The 20,252-nt window shown below is 41.3% G+C and overlaps 1 protein-coding gene across 12 annotated transcripts in view; it reads left to right on the top strand.

The window, feature by feature from the left end:
• Positions 1-20,252, top strand: part of BICD1 (BICD cargo adaptor 1) — a 166,971-nt gene that overhangs the window by 84,745 nt on the left and 61,974 nt on the right. The window lies entirely within an intron of this gene.

Here is a 20,252-nt window from a genome sequence, read left to right as displayed (position 1 = left end):
GTCTCCTTGGTTCTGCTTCCTGCAGGCAGGAAAAAGCAGACGAAACTTACCCCAAATCTTGACAGCTACAAAGGTGCGGGGAAAAGTGTGAAGTGTCTGGTATGTTTTGGGGTGAAGCCAGAATTAGGTGCTGCGTGGGTGGATTGCTACAATGAGGAAGCAATTTGTCTCTTTAGGCAGTAAATCTGGAAATCTAATTAGAGAAAAAAGTGAAAGAAAAAAATGTCATTTTTATGTGGGCCTCTGTACTGAGTGATGCAAAGATAGATGGGTAGATTCTGGACAGAAGTTACCTGATTGTATCCTGTCTTTTCCCCTCCCTGCCCTTTACCTCTTCCCCTCAAGAAAAACATGTTTTATGGCTGGTTTTTTAGGCCTTAATAAGATACTTTATAAACTAAACAAACAAGCAAAAAAATAATTCCTTTCACCTTCGGTCTTCATTTAAAGGTTTGAATAACAGCTGTGTCATTCTGGGAATAGTGTTTTTGCATGGATGACACAAATGTGTGGTAGTTTCTCCATGCACTCATCCAATTAGGATACTGAAGACTGATAGGTGGGTTTTCAAAGATGACCCCTGTTATTGGTATCACACTGCTAAATAATACACTCAGTGCTTCTCCACTCTCCAGCCTGCCGTGGGAGTTATCTGATGAATTCATTGTGCTCTCTGAATTTGCACAGAAATCCACAGTCCTATGAATGTGTATGAGCATTTTCTGAACCAGCAGAATACACTCCCATGAATGCTGATGGCTTTTAGCAGTCCTGGGAATTCCATAGCCCTAGAGTTTAAAAATTCATGCATTTTAGGAAGTATCTGCCTTGCAGTCACAGCTGATGTCTGCAGGGCAGCTTGACCTGGATCTCCCTTGCTATAAAAGGGAATGTATCAGGCTCAGGTCTCTGGAGAATTATGCACCTCAGACTGCAAAAACAAACAAACAGATTTCAGTACCCATGCCTTGGAAAAGATGGTTTTCTGAGAACTTGATCATGTGCTTTACCCTGATGGGCATTAATGAACCAGGAATCTCTGAACAAAGACAGCTTTCTACTTCATGTTAAAATGATTAAAGGGGTAAAACACCACCAGCTTTATTTTTGATGTAATAAAAATTCCTAGAGTGTTGGATAGGAATCCTATTAACTATCACCTAACCAAATAAAATATACATTTGAAAGGCTGGTAGATTTTTTTCTCCCACCAAGACCTCAGATAGGGAATGTAGGCTGTTCAGTTTGAACCAAAACTATACAGATTTTAAAACTGAGACCAGAGAGATAATATTTTAGCAGTCAGAGACTATATTTACAAAATCTGTATGTTAGGCATCACAGTTTATGGTGGTGGCCTCTCTGTATGGAGAGATCATTATGGTTATTAGATCATATAACCTTTTCTAACAGTGTATAAATTACCCTCATTTATTATTAATATTTATAAAATACTTTTCTTTTAAAAAAAACATCTTTTAAAAAGACAATCTTTTATCCTTTTCTAATTTTCTAGAGTCTGTTTTTTTGCCTATTTAAAAGCACTGTTCACTTACAGTTGGGAGATGAGTTACTTTTCCTCATTTGTGCCAGTGAGAAAATCTCTTCTCATGATAACCATAAGTATTTTATTGTGTATAGAGATGTAATCACCACCTTGAGAAGCTCATAACTGGCAGAGGTGGTTAGGAAAGCCCAGATGAGCCAGCTCAGAAGCTGGAGAAAGTTTTCTATGCCCACAGACAGGAAATCTCCGTATAGAGGTGATGTCTGTATATACTCCTCCATCATGGGAAGGCTGAATACCTTGGAGCTGGGCATCTGACTCAAAACAGGTGGCAACTGGAGGGGAAAGAGGCAAAGATTGAACCAGGTGACAGTGTAGGAAATGGAGATGAGTGATGGTACAGTTCAGGGTTTGTAGGTGTTGCAAGACTAGGCTGATGAGTTGTTTGGGGTGGGTGAATATCTTGGTGTCTGAAGGGGCTGGCAGGTATGGATCAGCTTTCTTCCCATCAAGACTAGTGAAAAGGAGAAAGCCAGGAAGAAAAGGGTTAAAACTCATAGGATCTCTACTAAAAAGCCACTGCAGCAGCTGTGAGGATTGCAGGAAGAAATTGGCACCTGGGTACCTGCAGCCCATGAGATAACAGATGAGCAGGGGGGTTTATATGATGGCAATATTAATGGGCCATGGAAATGGGCAACACCTGGGTTTCTGGAGGGCAGAAACAGGAAAGAGGGCAGTGGAAGAGTGGTTGGAGAGAAAAATAGAAATTTGTGATGCATTATTTGCTGAAAGCAGGTGAAAAAATCTCTAAGGTGAAGTTGTGCTGCCCTGCTGCCCTTGAAATCAATAGCTAAACAGTTATTTGCTTCAGCAGTACATAAATCTTGCACTTCATGCTAATTAGAAAATGTGTGGGCATGGTAGCCTGGATTTTTTTGAGGGGAACTAATGTTGGAAAACAGAAAAAAAATTATAGTCATTGTCTTCAAGCTGGCTTTCATCTAAAAAGTTATAGATTAAGAACTGGACTTTCTATATTAAACATGGCTTAAATCAGAATTTGCTGTTTCCTATTTAGAAATTATATTTTTTTCAATCTGAAAAATTAGGGTTTTTTTCTCTTTTACAACTTTGAGTAAAACCTAAACCTAAAACCTTTAAACCTAAAACCTGTAGCCAAAACCCTGTCATGGTGTAACCAGGGCAAACACACCAATTTCAGATTCTTGTTTTGCTGCCTTGGGTTTAGATTTGGGTACATAGAGCAACCTGTATAATGTAGGTTGTCCTTAGGTCCTTTGTACATTCAATTGTCATCTACTGCTGGAAGCTCCTGCAGACATTACTTGCTTCAATTTCTACCTTTTGTAAAATTTTCTGTCCAACTAAAGGTCTGGCTTGGCCTGAGGTCTGTCGCTACCCTATTGCTGCATGGTGGGCACTGCTGTAGGAGCTACTGGACTCTTCCGAGGAGAGGTTTCCCAGCTGGTCACCTCACCCAGTGATGTCCTTCCACTCTCTGGTTCTGATTGTGGTGAGGTTTGGGGCTCCAGTTTATTCTCTGTCCTAGGATTTGTGAATCTCCTTCTTTCTCTGAAGGAAGTGCCCTAGCAGTTGGTTGGCAGGCTCTGTTCCTGCAGATGAAGCTGTTCCACGTTGTTGGGAGGTGGTGTTTTGTGGGCTGGGGAGAGTGGGACTGAGCAAGCTGATGAGGATGACTGTAGCCTAAAGGCTAAACCACTCAGATGGGAATAGGGGACAAGTTCTAGTCCCTATTTCAATTAATGTTGGATAAGAAATACTTTAATATTAATTGGGTCAGGGAGCAGAACCTCAGCCTCTCCTCTGTGAGGTGGCAGCCCTCAGCAAAGGCTGTCTGCATCCCTCAGAGAGAGCGTGGTCTGCAGCCTGGCTCTCCCACAGCGGGTGGCCTAACTGCTGAGCTCTTGGAGGGAGGGAACTCTGGTGAGGTAACTCTGCCAACTCTGTATTGGGAAAAAGACACAAAAGCTAAGTCTGGGAGAGGAATCACTGCTAGGAATTAGGTACTGCAGGAAGCACCTTCTAGCTGCTTGGCTCTAGTGACAGAGCCAAGCAGTTCAAAAGTGAACTCTCTTCATTTTTGTTAGCTTGCTTTATTAGTAGTTGTCTAATTTCCTTCATGCATAGAACAGGGAGCCTGTGACTGTCTCTGGTCTGGTGGTTACCCCAGACAGGGAAGTGATTTAAGTGACTGCAGTGTTGACCATGCACGAGATCCTTACAGGAGCTCATCTGCTCCCTTGTGGTGTTGTGCCGTGCTTTCCAGTGTCTGCATCCACTCTTATCCCACTCAATCTACTCCAGAGTGGAAGTTTGCTTTGGCATCTGTGCCAATTAAAGAAGGCTTGCATTATAAATATTGATCTGCTTGCTGGTATTAAGGTGGCACTTGCAGCTAGGGCTGTATCGTGACCTGGACAAGGGGATCAAGTGCACCCTCAGCCAGTTTGCAGACAACACCACGTTGGGCAGAATTGTTACTCTGTTGGAGGGGAGAAAGGCTCTGCAGAGTGATCTTGACAGGCTGGATTGGTGGGCTGAGGACAACAGAATGAGGTTCAACAGGCAAAGTCCTGCACTTGGGCCACAACAACCCCCTGCATCACCACAGACTTGGAAGACAGTGGCTGGAAAGCTGCCTGGTGGAAAAGGACTTGGGGGTGCTGGTTGACAGCAGCTGAACGAGAGCCAGCTGTGTCCAAGTGGGCAAGAAGGCCAATGGCACCTGGCCTGTGTCAGCAATAGTGTGGCCAGCAGGAGCAGGGCTGTGGTTGTTCCTTGGTACTCAGCACTTGTGAGGCCATACATCGATTCCTGTGTCCAGTTTTGTGGCATGAAAGACATGACAAGGAGGACATAGAGGTGCTGGAGCAAGTCCAGAGAAGGGCAGTGGATCCGATAAAGGGTCTGGAACACAAGTCCTATAAGGAGCAGCTGAGGGAGCTGGGGGTATTTAGTGTGGATAAAAGGAGGCTCAGACGAGCCTTTATCACTGTTTGCAACTTCCTGAAAGGAAGCTCTAGCGAGGGGAGTTGATCTCTTCTCCTAAGTAACAAGCAGTAGGACAAGAGGAAACAGCCAGGGGAGTTTAGATTGAATGCTAAGAAAAAACACAAGAGTGCTCAAGCATTGGAACAGGCTGCCCAGGGAGGCGGTGCAGTCACCAACCCTGGTGGCATTTAAAAGACACATAGATATGTTATTTGTGGATAACATAATGGTGCACTGGCCATGCTGGGTTAATGGTTGAACTAGATGATCTTAGAGGTATTTTCTAACCTGACTGATTCTGTGATTTTTAGAGGGAGAATAATTAAGAAAATATGCTGAAGTATTAGACATTGTTAATGGTGTTTTGATCCTAATGGACCTTAATGCAAGCACTGCTTTTTGCAAAGAAGCTGTAGGAGTGAGATAGAGTGAGCTCTAGTGCTGCTACAGCAGCCCATGGCCATGACTGAGGGGTGGGTGTCAGGTGTCTGAGAAGCACAGAGGAGCTGGGTGTGATAGAGAGATGGCAGAACTGTTTCTCCTGCCAGGAGAGTGCTCACATCTCAATTTAGGGCATTTTCAGCATAATCAGTAGAGTTGACAATATTTACATTCCTTTGTTTTGGAAGTTACTGTCAACTGGTTAGAACCAGCTCTAAATTAGGCTTTTAATACATGTTATTTTGCCCACTGAGAGGTGTTTTTATTTTCTCTCTCCTGTCTTTAGAAAAGCCTGCCATAGAGAGATTCTGCCAGGCCATCCTCATAAATGTTTCTCTCTTCTTTGCTGATAGTGTTAATAGGTGATGTTTTTGCCTTAAGAGGCTGAAAAATTTGCTAAAAATATATTGTTTCCATCTGCTTTCAGGAAAAATTTCAGATGGAGCTTAGTCTGACAACTTGTTAAATGGTTTCCTCTGCTCTGTACATGTACTTTGACTGTTCACAGGACTTCTGAAAAGAAACAAAATAATTTTCTTTGTCTTTGAGACAAAAAAATACAGCAAGCTGTGACTTTTAATCCTATCAAATCTCTCTTCATGCTGTGAAATTAATGGGTATACTAATAGACTGATGCTGTCTCTCTGTGAGAGAAAGAGCTTTGAGTATAGGCAGCAAGACCACTGTCGACTGCTTCTGAGTGTTCCTGTTAACAGACAAAGATTTAATTACAGATCTGCCATTCAGCTCCATCTTCTGACTTAGTTACCACCAAATGCTTTCTTTGGGTCTTGCTTCACAATTTGGCTGACAAACCACTCAGGTGAAACCCAAGGTGCTGTGTTAAGATTGACCTTTCTGTTTCCTGAAATGCAGTTTATGATCCTAAATTGCTATCATCACTCATAAGATGGTTGTGTTTCCAAGTTCATACTTCTCATAAGCACCAACTGTAATAGAATAGGAAGGTCAAGAGCTCAGGATAAATACATTTTGTTGTGGCACTGTTTGCTTAGGGTAACCATCTTGTTGTTTTGCTGCTCTTACCCTCAAATATACTTGCAAGCTCCCAAAAGCGTCTTTGAGTTGTTGTGTTTCCAGTTAATGAGCCCAAACAAGGATTTTGGATACAAATTTGGGATTTGACACATTCATGACACTGTTTTCTTTGGCAAGGTTCAGGCATTTAGCTCTGCTGGGAATAGCAGTGTCAAACAATGGACACTAGGGAGGTCAAAAAAAGGCCAAGTGGGATAATGGAGCACAACCAAGGGACTGTTGCGTAAATACAGAGTGCCTTATTAAAAATACTCAAATTCTCAGCTCCTTCTTTCAGAAAAGGGGCCTCAAGTAGCAAATGAAAGAGGGTGCACTTTCAGCTGCCCTTGGTAATCTTTGGGCATTAATTAATCAAATCGGGATCTGGCAGTGCTGGGTCTTACATAAGTTCTTTGAAAGAATGACCCCTTATTTGTGCCCTGGTGGTGTTTCCAAGCCCTTTCTGTCCCCCTTTGTGCAGGGTATTGAGTGAGCACGTGCTGAGAGGACAGCTCTGGAAGCCAGAGGTGTTACCTGGGTTTAAAGAAGAATAAGGCACATTTCATGGAGGATTGGGCCATCCGCACTGCTGCCACCTGAAGATCCAGTCCCAGTGCCCAGGGCTGGTAGGGGATGCTAGGGAAAGCATCTTCATATGATATCCCTGTTTCCCAGGTATCACACACCAGTGGCTGATTGGATATTGGACTAGCAGCTCTCTGAACTTGTCAAAACATTATTTTGTTTTTCCTCGTGGCCTCTACATTTTTAAAATGCGTAACTTTTCTGCCTTTCTTTTGTTTCTAGATGAGGAAGCCCTCTTAAGAACTTCTTGTGCTGACTCATTCTTTTCAGTACTAATTTGCTGGTTAAAAATAACTTGGGCTTTTGTCTATTCAAGTGGCGTGGAGTAAGACGGTTTTTGGCATTGCTGGGATTAGCTGTGTTGCCAGTTTTTACAGAATCCTTGCAATGTGATCTGGACTCTCAGGAGCAAGAGCTCAGGAGCTGTGTTGACTTGTACCTTGTGACTTCATTCATTAGCCTGGGATGAAGTGGGAAAGAAAAAATACCCTGAGTGCCAGACTTTCAGAACCTTGAGTCCAAAAGCTTAAGCAGCCTTTCAGATAAAGTAAAGGCATAAGGAAGAGGAGAAATTTTTGCTGGAAGTCCTCACTGCTGAGTGCATAAGCAAATAGGGCATAAATTGTGATGACATGTGTCACTGATAAAGAACATTAAACAACAAATGAAGGTAAGTTTGTTGCCCCTGTTCTAATTAGTTTCCTTGGATTTTTTAAAAAATTAATACCCTGAGCAGTTTTCAGTTTAAAAAAAAAGAAAGATGGTTCAAGCTTCCCTAGGAGACTTCTTCCCAGTCATTCAGTGTTAGAATGTGCCTGGCAATTGTTGAGTGCCTTCAGTACTCATTGGGATCGCACTGGGATTACAGAACAGCAATCTGGATGTATTCCCAGCCATCAGGTATGGTCACACTTCTCCTCTCCTGGGAATCCACACATGCACTGTAGCCCTGCATGACTGTACCTTCTGTTGTTGATTTTCTCTTGTTCCCTGCATATGGATGCATCACTGCCTGTTTCCCTTCCTCCTAAACCTTTTTTGCTCATTTTTAAGAAGTACAGAAAGGATGGCACTGATTGGTCATTGGTTCAGAGATGAGATCCACCAAACAAAACTGAAAAACCCAATGATCTCTACTGGGGCTGTGGTTAGTTACTTGGACCTTAGGGAAACTCATGGGAGCTAATCCCCTCTGAACAGTAATTACCAGCCAAGGTGCTCAAGCTTCAACATCTGCTCTTATTTGTTTAAAACCCATGGTTATTTTCTTTTCTTGTCTTTTAATCAATACTGATTTATTTGTAAGGGTTTGTCCTGGAATTTTAGTAGGTAATTTTGGGAAATGGGATTTACCTTTTCCTGGGGATATGTCTTGGCTACCAGGACATGGAGCATTGCCTGTGACCTGACCCCAGAAGTGCATGATTTGTGAGGTGCAATCAGAGTGAGATGGAGCAAAACACATCTAAATTATGCCTTTAGATTGTAAGCAACTACTAAAGTGACTTTTGGCAAAAATCCTCCACCAACACAAAGAAACTGTGTAGAATCAAAACCTGTGCAACCCTGAAAAATATGAGCAAAGTCAGCATCTTTGGGGTTTATATTTTTGTGCTCTTTATGGTGGTATTTTCTCTTTTGGATTCATTCAGAGTGCATCTTACAAAACTAAGTCTGTTCTGTGTGGCAGCCTGAGGCTGTCCTTAAATGTGGTTCTCTGTGGGGCAGGTTCTTCTCTTCAGTTCCCCACTTCTGCCTCCAAACCTCCAACTCATTACCAGTTTGTCATTGGTATGAAATCATTAATAAGTTCTTGGCTCCTATCATCTGTACTAAATGTGCTTCCTTCAACAAACTCTGTTCTCAAGGGGAAAATTTATAAGAGGAAGGTGACAGAAGGGTGAACAGCAAGAGCCTCAAATATGCCACCTCTTTTTCTCCCTTTGCCCTTATTGCAATATATGACACAAGCTGGTTATTTTTAGTTATTCTCAACAGTCAGTGCCAGTCAGCATCCAAGAGGTGGGCAGCAAGTCAGGCAGAGGTCAGACAGTGTTATCACCCTTTCATTGTGATGGTCAAATCCACTCTTAATCTTCAGGATTGAGAGAAATGCACTTTTGCTGGCAAATGTTTTAGATGTGTACGTGCAGATGCTCATACATAATCAGAGCTTGTCTGCTTCTGTGATGTTATTGTTAAAAAAATCCACATCAAATAGGTAGGACTAGATATGAATGCAATTTTTGCCTTCGCTGCTCTTTCATTCTGCCTGTGTGGCCTTTCCTCTCCTCCTGAAGCACAGTGTGTTGGCTCTTTCAGCTAAATGTGCCTTGAAGGGCATCATCGTTGAGCTGTGATTTTTCACTTCAGTGAAATGGTCGGGCTGTCTGCTCTGACACTGGCTGTGAACTCTGCCTGAAGAGTGGCTGTGGTGTCAGCTCAGAGTGAGGTGGGTTGAAAATGGGTCATTTCCCACCAGTCCTGCACACCTAGTCACGCAAAGGCATCCAGAGGCAACGCTCTTCTTCACTAGTGCAACACTGTGAGGTTTGGCTCATGATACAGGGGTTTTTCCACTTATTTCTCCGGGTCCCTTCCCTTGTTTTCCCAAGGGAAGTAGCAACACAACAGCAGTGAGAAGATACAGGATTCTGGTTCTTTGCTTAGTAGCTGGATGTGATTAAAGTGGCAAGGGCAAAATTGTGGGTCAGTGTGGAGGAAGGAAAGTGTTTCTTTCACAAGCAGCTTCTCTCACATGCCGTGACTATCTGCCCTTCCCAGATGAGGCACAAAGAGAGACACGTGAGCAAAGCTGGGAAAAAAGTAAAAAATTCAAGAAATTGGTATGGATGGCTGTTGGTTGTCAAATGAATGCGAACATATTAAAGGGAAACTTGATATTTTGGTCTGTATCAGGTCACTCTGCTGGTGTGCTCACTCTGTTGGTGTGCTCCACAAATGTGAGAGGAAAATGATCTCCTTGGTTTCTTATCCAAGACAGAAATGCAGTGAGGAAGAAGCAATGAATCTGCAGACCCCGTTGCCAGATGTTCATAGGCACTATGTAGAGCTGGAGCTCACCTTATTTTGGCAGCAATTCCCATTGCCATTTTACTGCACAGTAAGTTGCTAAGCAGATAAGACATAGCTAGAGATGTAGATTTATATGATTGGTGTGTTCTTGATATTAATTTTATTGAAGATCTTTGAGTCATTATCAGAATATTTGAGTTTTGGAGGCTGGGATGTACAGCTGGTTTTTATGCAACTTTGTTTGCCAGTGCTCTGTAAATGTCAGTGGTGATTTGAAGTCAGCCCTTTGACAGCTTTCATGTATTCTGTTTGCATTTTTATGTTTTTACCCATCATAAATACTTTTAAAAACCCAATTATGAGTTTTGCATTGCCACTTTCCTTGCCCTCTCGAATTTGACTTACTCTTTCTGCCTCTTAACCTACCTAATTTCTTCCAAACAAATCTATTGTGAGATGGAGCTTTATGCCAGAGTCATAACTGCCGTAACTCTGTTTTAAAATAAATCACTTTATTGGCTATAAGTGAAATTTAATCTTAAATTGCTAATGGAATTTACAAACAGTTCTGTACTGTTAGTTCACTTGAAATTATATAAACATTTTCAAGGGAAAAAAGTAATGACCGTACATGTTTTGAAGTTCAAAAAGTGAAAAATTTTGGAGTATTAGAAAGGAAAAATAAAACTAGGTGGGTCTTTAAACTTAAAATGAGAAATGCAGAGCCTTGGTGGTGTTTCTGTTTAAGAAAACCCCCACCTTTTAGCATGTTATCCAGAGTAATGAAGTGTTATTTTGTGGTCAGCTCTAGCACAGGGCAGCTGCACCACCTGCCTTGTGCTGAGCTCAGGCTGTGGATTGGGTGAGCTAAGGACCAGTTTTCAGGAATTCAATGCATGCTATTACCCAGCTTCTCACTGCAGCTATCAGAAAGGCAAGGCAAGGCAACCATCAGCTCAGCTTCAGCAACATTTATGTAAATTGATCATTCTTTTACCATATTCTTTGGAGAACCATATTTCCTTTTCATGCCCACTAATTGCATGTTGCAAAATGAAATGCTGAGTTACCCTACCACAATCTATATTTTTGTTCTTAGCTGCATTCAGAAATATCAAAAATACTGATTCTTTGCACAGTCAGAACAACTGCTACAGCCTCTGTAACTGTGCCTTGAGGCAGAAAGAGCCGTGATCACCTATTTAAAGACAGGATAGTTAGCAAAAAATGTTGGGTTTTGACTGCAACTGGAAAGCTCCTTGCTTTCCAGTTGCAAGGTTGCAAATATATTGGAGATTGTTTTCATCCCTGTTGTAATTTCATTAAAAATCTTGGCAATAACTCAGAGTGAACTGGAGAGGTAATCTTTCTTTCTGTCAAGAAGCAAATGCAAAGTCTGGTTTATCATTCTGTTTTTCGTATCATATTGCACTGACCTCTTCCTCAGGGGTTATAAGCAATTCCAGGACATTAAAACCAAAATAAGCTGGTTTCTTCTTTGTTACATGCCCCTGCTTAAGGAAATTTAGCCATGACTATTTCTTTTCTGTCCAGCACTGCAGCAAAGCTTGTAAGCTACACCATCTTGCAATACTTGTCTTATTACTGAAACCTAAAACCACAGTCAGTTTTTGTAACGTGTTTAAGCATTTTTCTTTAACAGGTTTTATTTTTTAATGCTGAGTTTTATAAGGGAATTGTTATGAATGAAATTGCCAATCTAATTTTATCAATAATTTGCCATAGCCAAATTATGATATAATAACAAAGTACAAAATTTATTTCGCGTTCAAATGACAGAATTTCGGTCAGCCACAAAATGGACAGAGTCTAGCCCGGGAATAGACCCTGGGTGACGCGCTATACAGCTCTGAGCCCCGCCAGCTCCAGAGTGCAGCGGCACACCACACAGATTTTCGTTCAGTTTTTATACTCTTTTTTCTTGCCGCAGGCTAGGATGTCCTTTGTTCTTTTCTTAATCAAGTGAGTCCCAAAAGCTCCTCCGGTCCAGGAGAATGTTATCTGATGAACGATGGTCCAGTTCTCGATGTCTTTGGGAATAATTCATCGACTTCTTGTCTTGTGCTAGACGGGAGTCAAACAATCATGCTTACAATACACACTGTCCCATGTCGAGAGAGATATCCTTGTTAACAATCCAAATACAAGATAATCATCCCTTACTGGAAGTCACTTTTCATACTAAGAGGTTTCCCAGAAACAGATTACATGCCTGAATAGTGTTGTCTCCTTCCCTCCGGTCGTGAGTAGTCAGGTGTGCTGTTGATGGCGTAATCCTTTGCTTAACCAAAACCTCGAAACCCTGAGTTACTGCTGTGCTTCACATGCAAATGTGGTCTTTCGGTGAGGTATGTGTGTGTGTGCCGGTTTCTCAATCTTGCCGGCCGTTTTCCCTGGTCTCCCTAAAAGCATGTCCAGACACGGTTCCCCAAATAGAATCCAACACTTTAATTCTTATAACTACTTCTAACATGTCTTACACTTATAACTATATTACATTTGTTATCCTCTTAAATAAAATATGAATTTTGACCCTTATCCATAACAGGAATCACTTCTCTTAGCTGTGCCTTGTAATAGTGGAGGCAGCTCCAAGCATCATTCCCATCTGAGGGATGGAAGGTCATGTTGTTTTTAAATCTAGTGCTGCAGTTGAAAAACAGTTCAGGCTCTATAAAGGTGTAATTCAATGGGATGGTAAAATGGGTTGTGAAAACAACAGTAAAGTAAAATACACACATGTCACTTCCTCCACTGAAGCACATAATTCAGGGTCTGTTGGGGTGAGGAGCCATGTGCCTTCTCCTCTTCTGGCTTTCTCTTTCCATGTCCTGTCTCTAATCCATTAGAGACTTTCATTATTTCAGCATGATTGGGGTTAACTTCTAAACATGATTTATTGCTGCCTTCTCTCATGAATACAAAGATGGACCTCTTTTGTCAGCAAGGATATTCTCCAGCTAGAATGAGATTTTTTTTGTCTTCCTGTAATGTTCAATTTCTCATGTGGGGTTTTATTGCACAGCCTTGATAGCCTATTATTGTTCAGCCAAGGGTGAGGAAAATTAATTTGGTCTGAGAAAGATTGTATATGAAGTAGACATTTTGACTTTGGTTTTAGGAAGCACTTTCTTGTTTTCTAGAAGATAGACTTCAAAAAAAACCTATTATTTAGTATTTTCATAGAAAGTTAACTACTTTTCATTTAGAAAATACCAATAAGCACTGAAGCAGTAATTTGACCCCTCAGCAAAGTGCATGTATAATATGAAGTGTCTCTCACCCTCACCTTTCATCCTGTGCTGCAGCTCCTGCTGTGTGATGTTCATGCATTTGTCCAGCTGAACAGCAAGTCCATTGCAGTACCAGTATCCAGAACTTCCACATACCTTGGAGAGAGAAGCTTTGCTGAAAGATAAAAATGTAACTTCTTTCAAGAACTTCTGCAGCTAGATAAAGAATAAGCAAATTCTTTTAATAGCAGAGATAGTTTTCCCAAGGTGAACATTTTTGCTGTACTTACCTACTTAATTGTTCTCATAAGAGGCCCCAAACTGCCTTTAAAGCAAATTGTTCATCGCATATCATTGTCACACAGTCCAAGCCAGATTTAGGATGTAGCAGTCCTGGGAGGTTTACCTGTGATGATGGAGGTGTGGCTGGGTGTGCTGAGCTCCCTTGTGCATGGCTGGGCTTTCAGAGGGCACTGATTGCCAGAAACGTGGTGCTAGCAGAGGTTTTCTGTGCTGTTGAGCGGCTGGCTGGCAGCACATGGGGCTTATTTGAAGAGGATTTCTCTCCCAGAGGAGATGGATGAATTTCCTGTGGCTCCAGAGTGGCTTTTCTGGGAGTGAATGAGCAGAACAGCAGTTGACCTATGAAGGGACATGGATATGAAAGGAAACCAAAAGCACTAATAGAGCATCTTTCCTGATGAAGATAATGAACATGAAGAGCTTGTACCTGGGGCTTGTCTCTGGACTCATGGGATGCTAGGCTTTTGTTTGTTTGTCAAGATTGCTGCTGTGTAAGGTAAGTAGGATTGCAGCTGGTGTTTTAGGGGGAGTTAATGGAAAAAACAAACAACATTTAAAGCTGATTCCAGGTAATTTTTTTTTTAGCCAGGAGATGGCTTTTTCAGATGTCACTTGCTGTTGTTTTTGAGTAGAGGGAGAACTATAGATATGTCTTCTCTTGTGGACTCAAACATTTGTTCTCTGCATCCCCTCCCAGGAGGACTCCCTTTCTTTACCTGTGCATTACTGACTTTCACTGCATTTTACAGCCTTATATTTTTAATAATTTCATGCCTTACTCGGCCCAGATAAGTGCATTTCAACTATTTTTGGTGTAAAAATAGCCTGAAGGCAGACTCGGGCATGTACTGCATCTTCAACTTCCTTAAGAATCTCCTTATTCTGGGAATGCAGTGGTTATGCCCTCCAGCACTGTGCCATTATAGAAAAATCACCATCCCTCAGCTTTGTGCACTTCCCCTGGTTCAAGGGTTTTAAACCCCACAGTTATTGTCAAAAAATGAATGCAAGATATGCACTGGCCTAAAGTTCTGCAGCACAGAAAACACTTCCAACCTCCTTACATTGCGAGTTACCCAGAAGGCTTTTTTTTTTCCTTTAAGTACAGCCAGCTGGCTACAAGAAGTATCTTGGTGCCAGACCAGATTTGAGAAGGTCTGCTCCAGTCTGTGGTCTTATTTGATTTCTACTTTTCTAATGTTTATGGGAGGGATAAGTTTTTAAGACCTGAAGTGTTTGTGCTTTTTTTTCCCTTCCTCTTTGGCATCAGCTGAACCATATCTAGCATATATTTGCCTCATTGTTTGAAAATTGCTACTGAAAATTGCTGTTTAACTATTTGCATGATGGCATACTAAGTCAAAGGAACAAACAACCACAGAACCCCTCAGTGCTTCTGTTTTCCATTCTGTAGAACTGAATGAATTGTTTTTGTCATCTGTGGGCAACACTTCATTTAGAGCTCACAAATGGAGTTTTTAGCTGTTAATGATAATAGTGATAAAACCAATTTTTTTTTTTTTGTTTTTCTGAAAAGGCTCTGCAGTGCTTTGTAGGCAGGGAAGTGCTTCAGTAACTGCTGTAATTAAAACCTTTCTCTTTTGCAACATATGGCAGGATGGGATAAACAGGCAGGAAGAAGGAAGCTTCGTATGAAACACACAGTGGGTAAAAGTGCTTTGGTCAGAGAGAGAAGAAATTTTATAAATTCAAAAAGTGCCCAAACCAGCCATGGTTTGCCTTCTGTGACTAAGAGGTTTGCTCCCTGTGAATGCTGTCACACATGTTGTGGCTGAGCATGCTCTAAACTTGTCTTTTTTATGTGTAAGATGAAGGTGTATGTGCAGTTCCAGATAATCTTCTCCAGAAGAACACCCTGCCTACAAAGAAACCAAATTCAAAGGTCACTACCAGCAGACAAATTAGCAGAAATTAGCTGTCTCTGTATGGGATTTCCTTTTAGAACCACTAACATTATCATGGTGGACAGTCCATAATCTTTGCTTCCATGGGAAACAAAAAAAATATTTCTGACTCACCCTTGGAATGTTGTATTTCATAGGAGAGTAATTTTCTAATCTTATGGAAGTGATAAAGATCATCTCTATAAGTGAGGTCTGGTGATGCCTGGTGCTGCCATCTGTTCAGCTCCCTGCCTACTTGGTGAGATAATTTTACCAATCTGTTCCTATAGCATATGCTTATCTTATTCATAATAGTGGTAAAATACTGTGAAAATAAATTCTGTTTGAAGTAATACTATTTTTTTAAACCAGGACATGTTTTGCCAATTTCCCACCTCTCCGTATAAATGCATGCATTGTTTTGGCTGCTAATAGAAAATCTGCACTGGTTTGAAAGTGTTTTAATTTAAAATGTTTAATTTGTACAGATTTGTTATAATTAGGTGATTTTTTTTTCCCTGTAATTGAATGTTGAGCTCAGATGTCCATTTTTAGTAACTGGCTGCCCTCTTACATTTTTTTGGTTTCTTTGACACTTGGTGATCTATGTGAGATGAGGGAGGAAGTTTGGATGAAGAGGATGCTGATTGCATCCTAAAGCTCAGAATTCCTGGGATTCTTGTACCCCTAACAGTAACTGAAGTGTACTGCTTACCCTACCCAAAGTTCAAAAATTGTCATATTCTTTCCAGTGTTCCTAATGTTGAAGAGCTTTTGACAGAGCTAGTATCAATCTGTTTGTTTCTTCTTTATGTATTGCAAAAGAGAACCCAGATTCAGTCATGTAACAACTCGCTTTCACGTGTGTTTTGTGTGCTTAAACATGGAAATCACTAGCAACACTCAGCACTTTCCCTGATGGAGTATTTAAATAATCTCCCATCGTTTTTTGGTTTGTTGTTCAATTACAGGTTATCAATACTATTTTTCTCTTTAAAGAAAGGGTTTTTTTTTTCACTTTAAGAAATCCTTTCTACATAAACTCTTCTGTTCCATTTCCTATTTACTTCCAAAGCTGTGTACCCATGCTAAATCCAAGTTTCTAATTGAGATTCTAGGCAGGAAAAGTTGCATCATTGCCTTTTGTTCTCCTGTGAAAGCCCATACTAATGGAAACTGCCTTAGATAAAACAGTCCCCTTTCACCTTGGAAAACAAAGAAGAATTCCTGTCTGAAACAAGTACTGTGGCATTTCAGTGTTTTCAAAGAGCTGGGCTGAGCTTTGTCCAGAGCCTTGACTGTCCTTATCAGCGTGATTCACACTCAGCATCGGTGTTGTGGTGATGAAATAAATGGCACTGCCACCAGCTCTGAGCCACTGGCCAGGGCTGGGAGAAGCCCTTGAGCTTTGTGTAGAGCCTGGCACAGAGCTGGTGCTTGACCTCTGAGCCAGTGCAGGAAAATTGCTGTGCCCGAGCTGGTGTAGGCTTAGAGACCTGCTGTCCTCTTTACCCTTCCCTTCCAGTCTTGCACTCATCAGAAACACAGGATCCTGTTCAAAGCTCATCAAACTGACAGTGTCTGAAAGTTTCCTATTTGAATTCCTCTCCTGATTGTCCTGGATTTGGGTCAGACTTAGGATTTCTGTGTAGAAGAAAGTGGATGATGCTGGGGCTTGTGGCATGGGGTGTCTCTTACCACAGTTGGTTACACCTAAGTGAAATATATGAAGGGAGTTCTATAATAAGGGAAAAATTTGTTTGTGATTAGTCAAGTTCTGACTAGTTTTGATTTATTACCCTTCATCTGAAGCAAACATTCAGGGCCTTGTAAAAAAAACACAACCCTATTATAATATATGTAACAGGATATCTATCATATGTCATATATATGATATTATGATTTGCTGTTTCCATTGTATGCTTTTAATGTGGGTTGATTAACACACACTGGTTGGTATGTGTTAAAAATATGTATTCTCACCCATGATCTTAAAATGAAGGGAGAACTTGGGAGAAAATTTTAATTTAAAAAAAAAAACGCATTTGATTGCCACTAGATATCCTGATGCTCACTAAGATTATTAGAGACTGGTTTGTCTCTCTACTCGTGGGACAGACAGCAGTGACAGAGACTGCTGCTAGAGGTCTTTGTTATTAGGGCATGATATTTTCTTCTGTTTTAGCAAATGAATAAACAGCTTAAAACATTTCTCAAGATGAGATATGAATGTATTTTATTGGTCAGGTTTGGATCAGCCTGCAAGATTAGCAATCCTTTTTTCCTTGCAACTTTGAATTTAGCTATTAAACATTATTTGTATGTTTTTCATGAAACCCCTGTTTAACCCAAATGTTAGATATTGGAGAGAAATTAGTATCTGATGCAAGTTCAGCACACTGATGCCTCTGTTGAAAAAATGGTGAATAAGGAGTAAAGGTTGGAGGGGCAAAAGAAGAAAACATTTTGACAGTCTTCAGTGGGAAGAAAAACGACCAGAAATGGTAGCAAGAGCAAAAATGGAATTGGTGGTGATGTTAGACAGGGTGATGGTAGGTTTTATTACTGAGTTTAGAACAAATCAGGGCAGCAAAAGCTTTCAGTACAATGTTTAGATTTAAGAAAAGATTTACTGGAATTTCTCTAGGTCGCCCAGACACATCCCTGAGAGAATGAGAAAAAAGAAAATGAAAACCAGAACAGCAGCTCCAATCCCTTAATGGGATGGACTGAGGAGAATAGTTGGGCTTTCTGCTGCATTTCTTTACAAAAATGGTCCTGGTAGAAGGGGTTGTGATACCATAGTGTGCTGGGCCAATTAACAAGAGCACATCTGCATTCTGTCTAGATGCTCCTGAATCTCAGCTGATCTCTGAGGGACTCAAGAGTGTGGGGGGAAATCATTTAGGATTCAAAGGCTCATGTCTTGTCCTTTTGTTGCTCTGTGAGAGCTGTCTTCAAAAGCTTCCCATTTAGTGATGGTAGCTGGAAAGGTCCACAGGGAAAGTGATGGTTCCCACTTTCTGAGGACTGGGGCCAGAAATGGATTTTTACCTTAAACTTGAAGCTTTGAACTGCACATAGAAAGAATTCCTTACTTTATGGAAATGCAGGGATTTTGACTTGGCTCCTCTCAAGATACATAATCAATGTCTCTGATTTGTAATGGGGATTTTCTTTTCCTAGAGCAGTTCAGCTTTCTTCCCTGTGCTTGCTGCAGCTACAGCACTCCTGCAGCAGACACCAAACTGCTGCACAGCAATGGCCACCCTACTGTGGAATATTAAAATGAGTAGCCCTTTATTTTCATATACTGGGGCATTTTGGCCACTTGATCTTAAGGAGCCTCCATTAACTAAGGGAGGATGAGGGAAAAGAGCAGACAGATGTGGCTGCAGGGTTAATTTCTTCTCCTTGTTGTTTCTGGCTTTCACAAGAGGTCCTGTATAGGCTGAAGAAAAAATACCTGTTGTGGAAATTCTGATGTGATCAAAGGCAGAGACTATAAAACAAGGAGTAATGCACTGCCAAAAGCTGTGACTACACTAGAAGTTCTGGTTTGGGAGATTTTTCCCATTCTGCCCTTCTATTTGTCCATGTCCTACATTACCCTGCCCAGAGAGCATGGTGCAGGTGTGCTGTGTATCCCGTGATCCATCTGTACATTTGCAGGGAGGCATGCAGGGTCAGAAAGACGCCAAGTCAATTCTCTGATTGATACGCTGGGTAAACTCACCCTCAGTATCACAATTAAGAGCCCAAGGAATTGTTGAAGCCTGGATTGTTTTCCTTATAGGCACTGGTAGCAGTATTTCAGTGGTGAAAAACCTGACAATAGTCCACAATTGTGTAGGTATGACATAGAATATATTGATCAGTTAACAAAGGGGAGTTCATAAATTTCATCTTATTCCTGTTGCTTAATTCTGACCTGGTTCAAGTGTGGTGTTATTTTTTCTCCCTGAGGTTGGCTGTCATTTTTAGATTGATTATTCTGCTGCACTTTTTTGCAGTGTGTAACTGAGTTCAGTTGTGCCACATCAGGCCATTGGGCATACAACAGAATCAGAATTAAAAAACTTGCATTTAAATGGTTATTTGCTGAAACTGATACTGAATTCCATTAGTAATGATGGCATGTTATGGCCGTGGTTGAGAGCTTTAAGAACTCAGAGAAAATTTAAGAGCACTGATGAATTTGGAGCCATTCTCTAATGTTTTCTTGTGTTTTATATTAAAAATAAGTTAGAAAAAAAGAGAGGGAGCTTAAGCTTTCAATCAGCAGTGGTCTAATGGGAAGGTAGGAAGCAGAGGGAGCCATTTAGACTTTGGACTGCAATCTTTCACTGCCAAGGAAGTTTCTGAGCAGTACCTGGAGATTTACAGTCCAGCACTCCCCTGTTATCCATGGGTGCCCTTGCACCTCGGGGGCATGGCTGAGGGCTGGATGGGCAAGCTGTCACACTGCCCTCATCTCCCCAGGCCACCGAGCTGCCAGGGCCACCAGCGGGGCCAGTCTGGCACCCCCATTTCACTCAGCTGTCACTGGCAGGCTGGAAGGCTTGAGAGAAGACTCAGTGCAGAATTTGGAAACACTGATATTGACATAGATGAGGCTTAGGTGAACATGTCAGTTTTCCCTCTACTTTTCACATGGATGTGTTTTTCTTGGTTTCCATAAATCTGGAAAGAAAGTAGTTCTTTGTTTATCAAGGTCCTTGAGCACCGCTTCAGCAAGGACAAGAGAACTCCTTCCTTTTCTTGCTGCTGCTGAGTCCCTTTGCTCACATGTGCTCTAATGGGCATCAAGATTACTTGATATTTGCCACTGTCCTCCTCATGCCACGAGGTGTTTATAGAAAATGATCAGTGCTTTAGGTGGCTTTATCTTTAGATTTCTGAAGGGCTGTTTGCAGGGTTTTTTTGTGGGTGTTCCCAGTTAGTTCTTTTATCTGTATTTTATTACTGTATCAATGATCTGTTTTAGCAGGAGGCTTCTGCTGTCAGACGAACACCCATTGTGAGCTGGGTGGAAGTCCAGTAGAAACAAATGGTGAAAGGAAAACAGCAGTGGTTTTAAGGGGAAGCACAACAGAGTAGAAGAAAATAGATTTAAACATAATTTTTATACCCATTGCTAAACAATCC

Source organism: Motacilla alba, chromosome 1A, assembly GCF_015832195.1.
Source record: "Motacilla alba alba isolate MOTALB_02 chromosome 1A, Motacilla_alba_V1.0_pri, whole genome shotgun sequence".
Lineage (NCBI taxonomy): Eukaryota > Metazoa > Chordata > Aves > Passeriformes > Motacillidae > Motacilla > Motacilla alba.
The sequence above is the reverse complement of the archived record's forward strand: the minus strand, read 5'-3'. Positions and strand labels throughout refer to the sequence as shown.